Genomic DNA, 12,242 nt, shown 5'->3' with positions numbered 1-12,242 from the left:
TTGCAAGAAATACCAGAATAAAGGAAAAACAATTTATACTGAGTTTATTAGAGTGCAGAGTGACTAGCTGGTGAGTGGATTGTGATTTGTTGAGGCATTACAATAGAGACTGTAGTAGTAAAATGATAACTGACAGTTAATGACCAAGATTTGTTTTAACTTTGCAATTATGCCGGTGGACTTTGATTAGGCAAGGTACTGCCGTAAAAATATGAACCAGAGAATGGCTGTTCAATTTATAACTGACTTGAAATGGGCACAATATGTATTTTCTTTGTTTGTAAAGAATAACACCTTGAGCATTAACATGTAGCTTTAAGTTCACACAAGTCTAGTCATACTGCGGGTCTGACTAACAATCCTAAATTTGTTGTCGTCATAATTCTTCTCAGATTCTGCATTAATCCTCTGATTCATTGAAATACAATAAGAGTCCTCCTTTTTCAAAAAAGGAGGTTTTTAATCCTGTAAATAATTGCAGCAAATGGTGCTTGTTGTAAATGACATGAGAAGTTAAGAATTATGAATTGAATTTTAGTTAAGAATGTAGAAAGCACAGCAGATGATACACAACTCAAAGAATTTTAATTTTTAAAAATCATTTCTTTCCTCTTTTTATTGCTGAATTGCCCACCTCACATTCCAAGTCTTCCAGGGTTATGGCCCTCTAGGACATTTTGAAACCTTTAGAAAGCAGGACATCGTTCGACCAGATAAGTGACTTCACTTTTGACATCAGGTACATGCCATATTTGGAAACTGTATTTTGTGTACATACTGGGTTCTACAACCCAAGATGTGTTCCTTAATCTATAAAGAAGAGTGCAGGAAAGTGAGATGTGCTGGCCTTTGATGAGCCTCCCAGCAATTAAAGTTGTATTCAGCAGCTAATGCTTTTCTTTTTGTCTCTGGCTTCAAGCTCGTTGCTCAACTCTCGTTGATCTGACTGGTTGACCTAACTCTCCATGTTGCAAGTTTGTATTGTTGAGGTCTAGACTACAATTATGAAAACTTTCCTTTCAAACCGAAAGATGACTTGAGGTATTTAAATCTGTAAGCAGCTCTCCCAATTTTAAAAGATGCAAAACTCTTGGCCACACATTCAGAATTTCGCAAAAGTATTCTCTGAAAGCATCACTCCCTCTAAACAAGCTCAGATGGTCACCTATGTTTTCTTGTACTGCTCACCCCACACTCTCTAAAGCTTTAGTGATCAATGGAGCTCAATATCATCCATTTTCTTTGTGGCACATATACCCCTAGACTTCAAAATGACATCCAAGACACACAAGGTTGTGGGGTAGCTGTTAGCACAGACTGAGTGTGCCCACCAGAAATGTGTCAAGCAGAAAGACCACTAACATTGTCTGGAGTCTATAAATCAAATGACAGAGGAGGAGATTGCCATCAGCAAAATGTCAAGTGTTAAATGTCACCAACTGGGTCCTTAGCTACGTTAACCAGCTGCCTGAACATTTGGCACGGTCAGCCTCTCTCTGCATCTGGTTCCACCGTCAGTAAAATGGCACAATGGTGAAGCTGCATTAAAGAGCTGTTCTGTGATTTTGTTTTTTAAATGGCCCATGTCTCCCAATTCACATCCTGGTATTGGTAAAATCCTGTCCGTTAGATTAGAAGACTAAAGGCTTGCTGTGGTAACAGGTTTGACTGGGATTCATCAAGGAGGAAAGAGGGAGAGGGGAGAGGACTGCCAGAGGTTTGTTCCAACTAGCTACAGGCAAGGCTGCCAGTGGTTGAGCAATTACTGTTGGGAATGCTCAAGAAATCCGAAAGAGAGTGAGGGGTCCCAGAAGGTTGTGGCACTGCAGGAGTTTACAGATGTATGGACAGGCAAGGTCATGGTAGCATTTCAAAACAAGGATGAGAATCTTTAAATAAAGGCATTGCTTCGGCAGGAACCAGTGTAGGACAGGCAACATAGGTAAAGGTAAAATACAATCTGATGAAATTTAAGATTTAGTTGAGTTTTGAATGAACTGACCTATCTCCCTATAAATAGTGCCATAGGCACAACTTTATTTCCAGAGAGGTGGGGCAAGATCAATTCTTGCTGGCCGTGGTGGTATTTCAAATAGCCGTGGAGTAGGACTGGTTTGAAGGCCTATCTCTGTTCTCTGCGATTTGCTCGGTTGTGTTAAAATCCACTAGATCCTCTAGCCCTCCCCTTCAGAGCCCCTCAGATTTCCATCCAGCTTTAATTTCCCTCTGTTCTTTTTCTTCTGCACACGACCTCCCTATTCACACATCTCCTACACCCTTTCATGTTCTTCATGATTCCTCCATTGCTGCATAGCTGCTTCTTGACATCCCACCCCCTCTTTGTATAGCCATTCATCCAGTGGCCACTATGTGCAAACTTCAAAAAAAAATTTCAGACAATGTGTTGGAGATCTCCTGCTCTTGAAAAGAGCGCTCATTCCTGCAACTAATTCAATAAATGTTAACCCCTCAAATGGCCAAGCTTTAGTCACCCTTCTAAAAGTGCTGAACTTTTAGGAGGTAAAACAAAATTACCTGTTAAGCAGCAATAACTGTAAGAGGCTCAAGGACATGGATTTTACATTTCAGAATAGCACTCTTAATTATGATCTACGCACTTTCAGAAAGGAAATTATTTTTAATGATCATGTGATCCATTCCAATGTAAACTTCAATCTAATACTGATCTAATACAATGAATTCAATGTGAGGGATAATAATAATTGCTTAATATTTTAATCAATTTTGTGAAATATTTTAAAAAAGGATAAGTATGAATGATGCAGTTGTTGGTAATATTTTAGATCGAGATTGAACTAGCTGCAAAATTACCACTATCTGACATGATTAGATAATTGTTTATTGCATCCATAAGGTAGCTCTCTTCAGTGTTTTGATATTGCTGTTAGTTCAATGGGTTAATGCTTTTGAGCAAATAGAGAGAAATGTCTCACAAATGTGTAAAGCTGTCATCCTCCTACTGTAGTATCAGGTAAAAGTAATTTCTAGGCTATTTGAATTTTAAAATGTTGCTGTAAGATTTTTCAATCAACTCTAGTTAAACCCTTAAAATATTGAAGTACTTTTGTTATCCTTAGAATGATCTATTGATGCAAATGAAATGTCCACTCATCTGAAGCCATACATCTTTCTTTCAAGTTATTTTAGTATTTAAATATTCCTGCATTTGTGTGTTTTTTCACAATGGTTGGGATATAAACAATGGTCATACCATAAATTTTAATTATGTAACATTATCACATACATTGTGAGCATGTACACTCCAATGTTCACTCTAAATATTATAATTCATGTAATGTTCTACCCAAAGGGGATAAACAATGAGACATATTAACAGAGCAATGTAAATGTTTAAAAATGCAATTGTGGTGGGTGAAGGTGTTTCTTGTGTTTTATTATATAAATGGTCTGTAAGATTCAGTTTGTTACAGATAATGAAGTCTTTGTGAAGGCTTGAACATCAATTTTGACAAGATAATAAACATGTTAATGCCTTGTCAATATTTCTTCAGAAATTTGTCTGAAGCAGAAAAAACATTTAATAAATAAAGTGAATAATTTTGTTAGATTTCCTTCATTTTGTTTTAAAAACATGTAGATGCGGGTAGATAGTGGTAGCATAATAAGAGAAAGCCAGGTTCCATTACTGTTAAAGATGGCATATTTTAAGAGTTGGACAGGAACTGATTGGAAGCCAATGTAAAATTGGACATTGGTTCAATTAAGTTTTGTTCCAAGTGAGCAGCAATATTAGTGCCCAAGATCCTAGCATCAACTCCTCCTCTACTGTACTGGCTCAAAGGGTTCATTGTGGAATACATAAAAATTAGGTCATTTTTGCTGAAGTGAAGAATAAAGTATACTCAGCTTAAATCTATATGGTTTAATAGTACAATTTTATTTTGTGCATGTTCTAATTTCCCTGCATGTTTTTGGGGTCTATTTTATTCATACAGTTGATGATCTACCAAATTCAGGAATTCACTGTGTTGGGTACAGAAGTGTCAGTCCCTGTTCCCTGGATGAGTGCCAAAGTACATTTTTTGTGCCATAACTCCAAGCTAACACAACTTACATTTTAATTGGCCACTGCCTGTGCCAGCAACAATGCTACTTTGAAGATTGCACAGTGGGAAGTGGTTGAGTCTAGCAGTCAGACATTCTCGATTCTGAAACATTCAATCTAGTTTCCTCAAGCTATGTCATTTAGTCCATAATGTACGTCGACAAAGATCCCATGTTTGGATTCTATGTTGTTTTCCCACGTAAAATTGCACAACCACAAATTAAAAATGTGTGGATCTGTATTTGTGAAAAATGGATGCATAAATTGTATACACCAGCCTTTTCCATCCCAATTTTCCATACAAAATGGAGCATGTTACCCAAACTTGTTCTAATGGAGTAAATATTCTTGCATTTCATAGGCCTATACCTGTTGACGCAGCAGTTTTGAAATGTTGAATTTCAAATGGAATTTTTTTTTGTAGGAAGCATGCTTTAGAAATAAAATATTTTATTCTTTTCCCCACTGCATCTGGCAGATGGGCTTCTCTGTCAGATTTGTTGTAATTGTCTTCATGCTGAGAGATTTACTGTTCACAGCCTTCTGTTTTCTGCCTCCTGATAGAAACCTAGCTAAGGATTTTCTTCTGTCGTTTGCAAAACCAGCAAGCCATACAGGGTGATGTAAAAGTCAGGAACCGTGAAAACATTTTCTATGTGCTTGCATCAAAAACAAGCTCCAGAACTACCTTTGTGTTGTCTGTCATGTCCATCATATCTAGGTCTCTGCAGTATTTCAATCCTACAGAAACTGATAACTTTAACTTGAAATTCGCGTTCTTTTAAGTTCTGAATGGATAACAGAAGATTCAATATTACGTTTTTCACTACAACAGCAAACTAAACAAACTAACACAGTTTTAGTCGACAATTTATACTTTAGTCCAGAAAAGAGAAGATTTTTCTTTTTATTTTATGTTTAGTATCACCGAAAGAAAGACAGTTTCACTTTATGCTGTTCTTCAAGAATTGAACGTCTACGTAAGTAACCGTGTTGCTGACCAAAGAGACCTAAGGCTGCAGGTGCATAGTTCCTTGTAAGTGGAGTCTCAGGTAGACAGGGTGGTGAAGAAGGCATTTGGTATAGAACATAGAACATAGAACATAGAAGAATACAGCACAGTACAGGCCCTTCAGCCCTCGATGTTGCGCCGATCAAAGCCCACCTAACCTACACTAACCCACTATCCTCCATATACCTATCCAATGCCCGCTTAAATACCCATAAAGAGGGAGAGTCCACTACTGCTACTGGCAGGGCATTCCATGAACTTACGACTCGCTGAGTGAAGAACCTACCCCTAACATCAGTCCTATATCTACCCCCCCTTAATTTAAAGCTATGCCCCCTTGTAATAGCTGACTCCATACGTGGAAAAAGGTTCTCACTGTCAACCCTATCTAACCCCCTAATCATCTTGTACACCTCTATCAAATCACCCCTAAACCTTCTTTTCTCCAATGAAAACAACCCCAAGTGCCTCAGCCTTTCCTCATAGGATTTTCCTACCATACCAGGCAACATCCTGGTAAACTTCCTCTGCACCCGTTCCAGTGCCTCCACATCCTTCCTATAGTATGGCGACCAAAACTGCACACAATATTCCAGATGCGGCCGCACCAGAGTCTTATACAACTGCAGCATGACCTCAGGACTCCGGAACTCAATTCCTCTACCAATAAAAGCCAGTACGCCATATGCCTTCTTCACTGCACTATTTACCTGGGTGGCAACTTTCAGAGATCTGTGTACATGGACACCAAGATCCCTCTGCTCTTCCACACTACCAAGTAGTCTACCATTAGCACAGTAATCCATCTTTTTATTACTCTTACCAAAGTGAATCACTTCACACTTAGCTACATTGAACTCCATTTGCCACCTTTCTGCCCAGCTCTGCAGCTTCTCTATATCCCGCTGTAACCTGCCATATCCTTCCTCACTGTCTACAACTCCTCCGACTTTCGTATCATCCGCAAACTTGCTCACCCAACCTTCTAACCCTTCCTCCAGGTCATTTATAAAAATGACAAACAGCAATGGTCCCAAAACAGATCCTTGCGGAACACCGCTAGTGACGGCACTCCAAGATGAACCTTTGCCATCAACTACTACCCTCTGTCTTCTTCCAGAGAGCCAATTCCTAATCCAAACCTCCAACTCACCCTCAATGCCATATCTCTGTATTTTCTGCAGTAGCCTACCATGGGGGACCTTATCAAACGCCTTACTAAAATCCATATATACCACATCTACCGCTTTCCCCTCATCTACCTCCTTAGTCACCTTCTCAAAGAATTCAATAAGGTTTGTGAGGCACGACCTGCCCTTCACAAAACCATGCTGACTATCCTTGATCACATTATTCCTATCCAGATGTTCATAAATCCTATCCCTTACAATTCTCTCTAAGACTTTGCCCACAACAGAAGTGAGACTCACTGGCCTATAGTTACTAGGATTATCCCTACTCCCCTTCTTGAACAAGGGAACCACGTTTGCTAGCCTCCAGTCCTCTGGCACTACTCCTGTCGACAAAGAGGACACAAAAATCAAGGCCAATGGCTCTGCAATCTCCTCCCTTGCTTCCCAGAGAATCCTGGGATAAATGCCATCAGGCCCAGGGGACTTATCTATTTTCACCCTTGCCAGAATTTCCAACACCTCTTCTCTACATATCTCAAAGCCATCCATTCTACTTATTCGTGCCTCAGTATTCATATCGACAACAATGTCCTGTTCCTGAGTGAATACTGACGAAAAGTATTCATTCAGCGCCTCCCCAATCTCTTCAGCCTCCACACGCAACTTCCCATTACTATCCTTGATTGGACCTATTCCTTCCCTAGTCATTCTTTTATTCCTAACATACCTATAGAAAGCCTTAGGGTTTTCCCTAATCCTACCAACTAAGCACCTTTTAAATGTTGCAAATCCTACCAACTATGCTTACCTTCATTGGTCAGAACATTGAATAGAGGAGTTGGGATGACATATTGTGGCTTTACAGGACGTTGGTGAGGCCACTTTTAGAATACTGCATACAGTTCTGGTTGCCCTCCTACAGGAAGGACATTTGTGAAACTTGAGAGGGTTCAGAAAAAATTTACAGGGATGTTGAGGGTTGGAAGGTTTGAGATTTAGCGAGAGGCTGAACAAGCTGGGGTTGTTTTCCCTGGAGAGTCCAAGACTGAGGGGTGACCTTTATAGAGGTTTATAAAATCATGAGGGACATGGTGAGGGTCAATAGCAAAGGTCCTTAGGGTGAGGGAGTCCAAAAACTAGAGGGCATCGGGTTAGGTTGAGCGGGGAAAGACTTCAAAAGGATGTGAGGGCTAATTTTCTTTTTACACAGAGGGTGGTATGTGGGTGGAATGAGCTGCCAGAGGAAGTGGTGGAGGCGGGTACAATTGCAACATTTAAAAGGCATCTGAGTGCGTATATAGATAGGAAGGGCTTAGAGGGATATGGCAAAAGTGAGGACTGCAGGTGCTGGAGATCAGAGTCGAGAGTGTGGTGCTGGAAAAGCACAGCAGGTCAGGCAGCATCTGAGGAGCAGGAAAATCAATGTTTTGGGTAAAAGCCCATCATGGGCCAAATGCTGGCAAATGGGGCTAGGTCGCAGTGGCTCAGTGATTAGGGCTGCTAACTCTCTGAGCCAGAGACCTGGGTTCAATTCCAGCCTCTGGCGACTGCTTGTCTGTGGAGTTTTAGATTAGGGTGGTGCTGGAAAAACACAGCAGGTCAGGCAGCATCCGAGGAGGAGGAAAATCGATTATTTCGGGCAGGAGCCCTTCATCAGGCCCGGAACATCGATTTTCCTGCTCCTTGGATTCTGTCTGACCTGCTGTGCTTTGTCCAGCCCCACCCTAATCTTGACTCTAATCTCCATCTGCAGTCCTCACTTTCGCCTGTCTGTGGAGTTTGCATGTTCTCGCCATATCTCTGTGAGTTTCCTCCAGATGCTCCGGTTTCTTCCCACAAGATGTACAGGTTATATTTAGATTGGTCTCATTTGTCCAGGGATGTGCAGGTGGACTAGCCATGGGGAATACAGGGTTAAAGAAATAAGGTCGAGGGTTGGGTCTGGGTGGAAGACTGTTCGGGGGGGGGGGGGGGGGGAATTGCTGTGGACTTGATGGGCTGAATGGTCTGGTTCTAGACTGTAGCGATTCTGAGGTCAGACAGGATGTCTAGTCAGTGTGGATAAGTTGGACCAAAGTGCCTCTATGTGCGGTATAACTCTGACACTGTAGTTAATGTTTTGCAATATAGAGCACAGTCCTGAAGACTTGAGTTCCAATTTTCTTCTCTCCCAGCCTTGAACAATTTTAATGCCAGGATTGTCCCACATGGTACAAGTTTTCTTGCTGCTTTATCCCTCTACCTAAAGCTAGACAAATCCTTCTAGCCTTGTAACTTCAATTAAACCTTGGTCCAAACAATCCCCATCCACAACTACACTCCACTTATCTCAGACTCTTCTCTCCCCTTCTTCAATTCTCTGACTCCATTTCTAGTGATAATCCTTCAACCAATATGCACTATTAACACAACAACCCCCACACTTACAGAAATCATGTGTCAAAATCTGATAACCTAAAACTCAAGTTTGTTAGCTGTCTGCTGGCAGAATAGGAAATCCCCTTCTCTGCCCAATCCTGCAGAAAAGGGGATTCCTCTCAGTAAAGAGGCTGGGCCACAAAAAGTTCATTGCAGTGATGGACGGCTGGACTGATTAAAGATAAGGCACAGCATTGTCTTCCATGGGGTAAGACCATAAGACATAGGAGTGGAAGCAAGGCCATTCAGCCCATCAAGTCCACTCTGCCATTTAATCATGGTTGATGGGTGTTTCAATTCCACTTACCCGTACTCTCCCTGAAGCCCTTAATTCCTTGCAAGGATGAGTCAGTTACACAACAATGAGAGATGAATGGTGGCAAAATGGTCTGGTTCGTGTCCTGAATGCGGATGCACCAACCTCAGTATTCAATGGGTCATCCTCTGCTAAGCTCACTTAGTCCAGCTTGATGCTGTCACTTAACACATTCCTCCCTGCCTTTTCAACATTCTAAAGGACCAGTTCATTCTGTGGTAACAAAAAGAAATTGCTGTCAAAACTCAGCAGGTGTGGCTGCATCCGTGGGAAGGAAGCAGAGTTGGTGTTTTGAATCAGAGTGATTCTTCTTCAGAAATGTTAGCAGCTGGGAAAAAGTATTTATACCAAAGGTAGGTTGGGGGGAGGGGTGGAGAGTGCAGGGTAAGGCATTAAGGAAAAGGTAAGTGGGTAGGTGGAGATGGAGCTCAGAGACAGTGATGTGAAAAGGAAATTATGGGCAGCAAGCCAGGACAGAAGTAAAGCTGAATAAAAATGATAAGAGCTAAGAGTAGGAGAGAATGAGTAAGCCATGCTGAGTGCAACCCATGTAGTGTGATAATAGACCTAGGGGTACATGAAAAGGTTACTGTGCTAAAACCTACTGCGAATCCTCTTGCAAGGATGCCTTCCTTGAAGAAGCTCTCCTCCTCCCTCTACAAGGATCTCAGTGAGTCCCTCTCTCACTGCACACCCCAGGTCATCGCCTCTGCCCTGAAGCTCTTCAGCCATGTCCTCAAACAGACTCGCTACCACAGCCACATCTCCTTCCTCAGCACCTATCTACGGAACCGACTGACCCCGCATGGACTCCGGACTACGTAAAGAAGGGCTTATGCCCGAAACGTCGATTCTCATGTTCCTTTGACGCTGCCTGACCTGCTGCGCTTTTCCAGCAACACATTTTTAAGCTCTGATCTCCAGCATCTGCGGTCCTCACTTTCTCCCTGTGCTAAAAGCAGCCCATGTCATAATAGGATCGGAGGTGGGTTTTAAAAATAGATGGAAGAATGGAATCTGGCTGTAACGTTACTGAACAGATGTTGAGGCCGAGAGGCTACAATGTCCCCAAATGAAAAAGATATTGCTCTTCGAGCTTGCACTAAGGCTTGCTGAACAAGCCTGTGACAGAAATGTTGGCCTGGGAACATGCTGGTGGGCTGAGGTGGCAGGCAGCTGGAAGCTCAGGATCATTTTGGTGTATAGAATGCCGATGTTCTGACAAGCAGTCACCCAGATTGGTTGATTGGTTGGTTTGTTTTATCTTCCCAGTGTAGCAGCGACCCATACTGTGAATAGTGAATGCAAGTAGACTGGATTGAATGAAGTACAGGTAAACCACCTGGAAGGTGTGTCTGGTTACTCTGTGATATCCTGGCCTGCCACTCTGATAGCCTTTCCGTTTCCATTCAGGTGCAAGAGATTGATGAACTTCATTCTCATTGACCAGGTTTCATGTTCTTCCAAATAAAATAGTGATTTAGACCACAAGGTGTTGGAGCAGAAACAACAGATCATACAACAGATCATACAACAGATTGAGTCTGCTCCCCTATCGGATATGATCCGGTTTATCTGTTAATTCTCCACTCTGCTTTCCTGCTTTTTCCCCATTACCTTTGATTCCTATGCTGATTAGAAATCTGTCTACTCCAACTTTGAATATATTTAATGCCTCAGCTTCAACAGCCTGCTCTGATAAAGAATTCCATGGCTTCACTATCCTGTGAGAAAAATCTCGCCTCGTTCTCTGTCTTAAATGGATCACCCCTTATTCTGCGACAACGCCCTCTAATCTTAGACTCTTCCCACCAAGGGAAACAACATTTCCACAACTTATGCATCAAGTCCCCTAAAAATATTGCATGTTTGAATAAACATATACTTGTATTTCTTTCAACTTGCTTCAGTCTACAAGCATGACTCCAAGCTCCCAGTGTCCTACTTTTCAAATTCCCCACCCTGCTTCCACTCTGAACTTTTTGTTGTTGGCCTCCTGTAGTGTCCCAAAGGACTGCAACACAAGCTTAAGGAGTAGCACCTCCTCTTTCAAATAGACACTTGATAGCCTTCTGGGTTTGATGTTGAATTTAACAGTTTTAGATTATAAACTCTGCCCCTTGATTTTTATATCCCTCTGTCATTTCCTTTCCAGATCCTGCTGTTCACACCTCTGGAGACTTTTTTTTAATAAACATATCCTATTCCCTTTGGCCTTGAATGTCACTCAATTAATCTCTCCTGTCCTCCACAGTCTAACTAATCCTCTCTTTTGTTCTTTTTCTGACTCTTGTCCTTTTCACTTGTTCAGAGACTGTTAGAATTCTAACATTTATCCCAATCCTGATGGAAGGTCACTGACATGAAATTTAGCTCTCGCTCGCTCTCTCTCTCGCTCTCTCGCTCTCTCTCTCTCTCTCTCTCTCTCTCTCTCTCGCTGTGGATGCTCCCAGAGCTACTGAGCATTTCCAGCATTTTTGTCGTTACTTCAGAATTCAGCATTTTATGTTGTCTGTTTATAATTTGTCAAAATATCTTTGCATCCATTATATAAGTAATATGCTGCTGTTTTGTTCAAGAAATACTTCCAATATATTGAGTTCATAAATCCAATGGAATCAATCCCTGTTGGCATATTCCTAGGGAAACAAATGTTTTGAACATTATGTTGAAGTCCACAACGGTATATTTATCAGATTTTATTACTACCATTTATTTGCATGTTAGATATTAGGCACTTCATTTACACTGTAAAGTTTGGTGAAGGCAGCATGTGAACAATACAACCCAATCCTTTTGTGTTACTGGCAGCAAGCAGCAGCTCCTGATTTTCACAGCTCAGTGCCATGTGTTACTAAGTGGGCAGGCAGATCAACAGTAATTCAATTTTAGTAACACCACATGGTAGCAACTCCAACCTTGTTAACACCAATGCTGAGGTGGTGATAATGAGGCTCGACATCAACAGCAACTTGTATTTATATAATGTCTTTCACACAGAAAATTACATATGGTGCTTCATAGAGGCACATGCCAGGATTCTAAAAAGTGTGTTGGGAGGCAGGAGGACCAAGAACACAGAATCAGGTTGGATAATAAAGGTGGTGATATACCTGCTGCTACTGGCGCTTTACTGTTGGTGGGATACGCGGCAGACAACACTTCCTTAAACAAACTGAGGCCAAAGTGATTAAGCACAACAGAGGATTTTTTTTCCCCATCACTAAGACAGACCACCAGGCATAACCCATGAATTCATAGAATCTTAGCATCCTT

At 41.5% G+C, this 12,242-nt stretch overlaps 1 protein-coding gene across 1 annotated transcript in view; it reads left to right on the top strand.

Moving 5' to 3' along the window:
* Window positions 1-12,242, top strand: part of LOC140463021 (extracellular sulfatase Sulf-2-like) — a 323,741-nt gene that overhangs the window by 160,981 nt on the left and 150,518 nt on the right. Inside the window, exon 4 of the mRNA XM_072556628.1 lies at window positions 648-739. The gene's annotated coding sequence lies outside the window, so the exon portion shown is untranslated. The remainder of the gene's footprint in view (window positions 1-647; window positions 740-12,242) is intronic.

Source organism: Chiloscyllium punctatum, chromosome 37 (assembly GCF_047496795.1).
Source record: "Chiloscyllium punctatum isolate Juve2018m chromosome 37, sChiPun1.3, whole genome shotgun sequence".
In the NCBI taxonomy this organism is placed as follows: Eukaryota; Metazoa; Chordata; class Chondrichthyes; order Orectolobiformes; family Hemiscylliidae; genus Chiloscyllium; species Chiloscyllium punctatum.
This window is presented reverse-complemented; position numbering and strand designations above follow the sequence as displayed.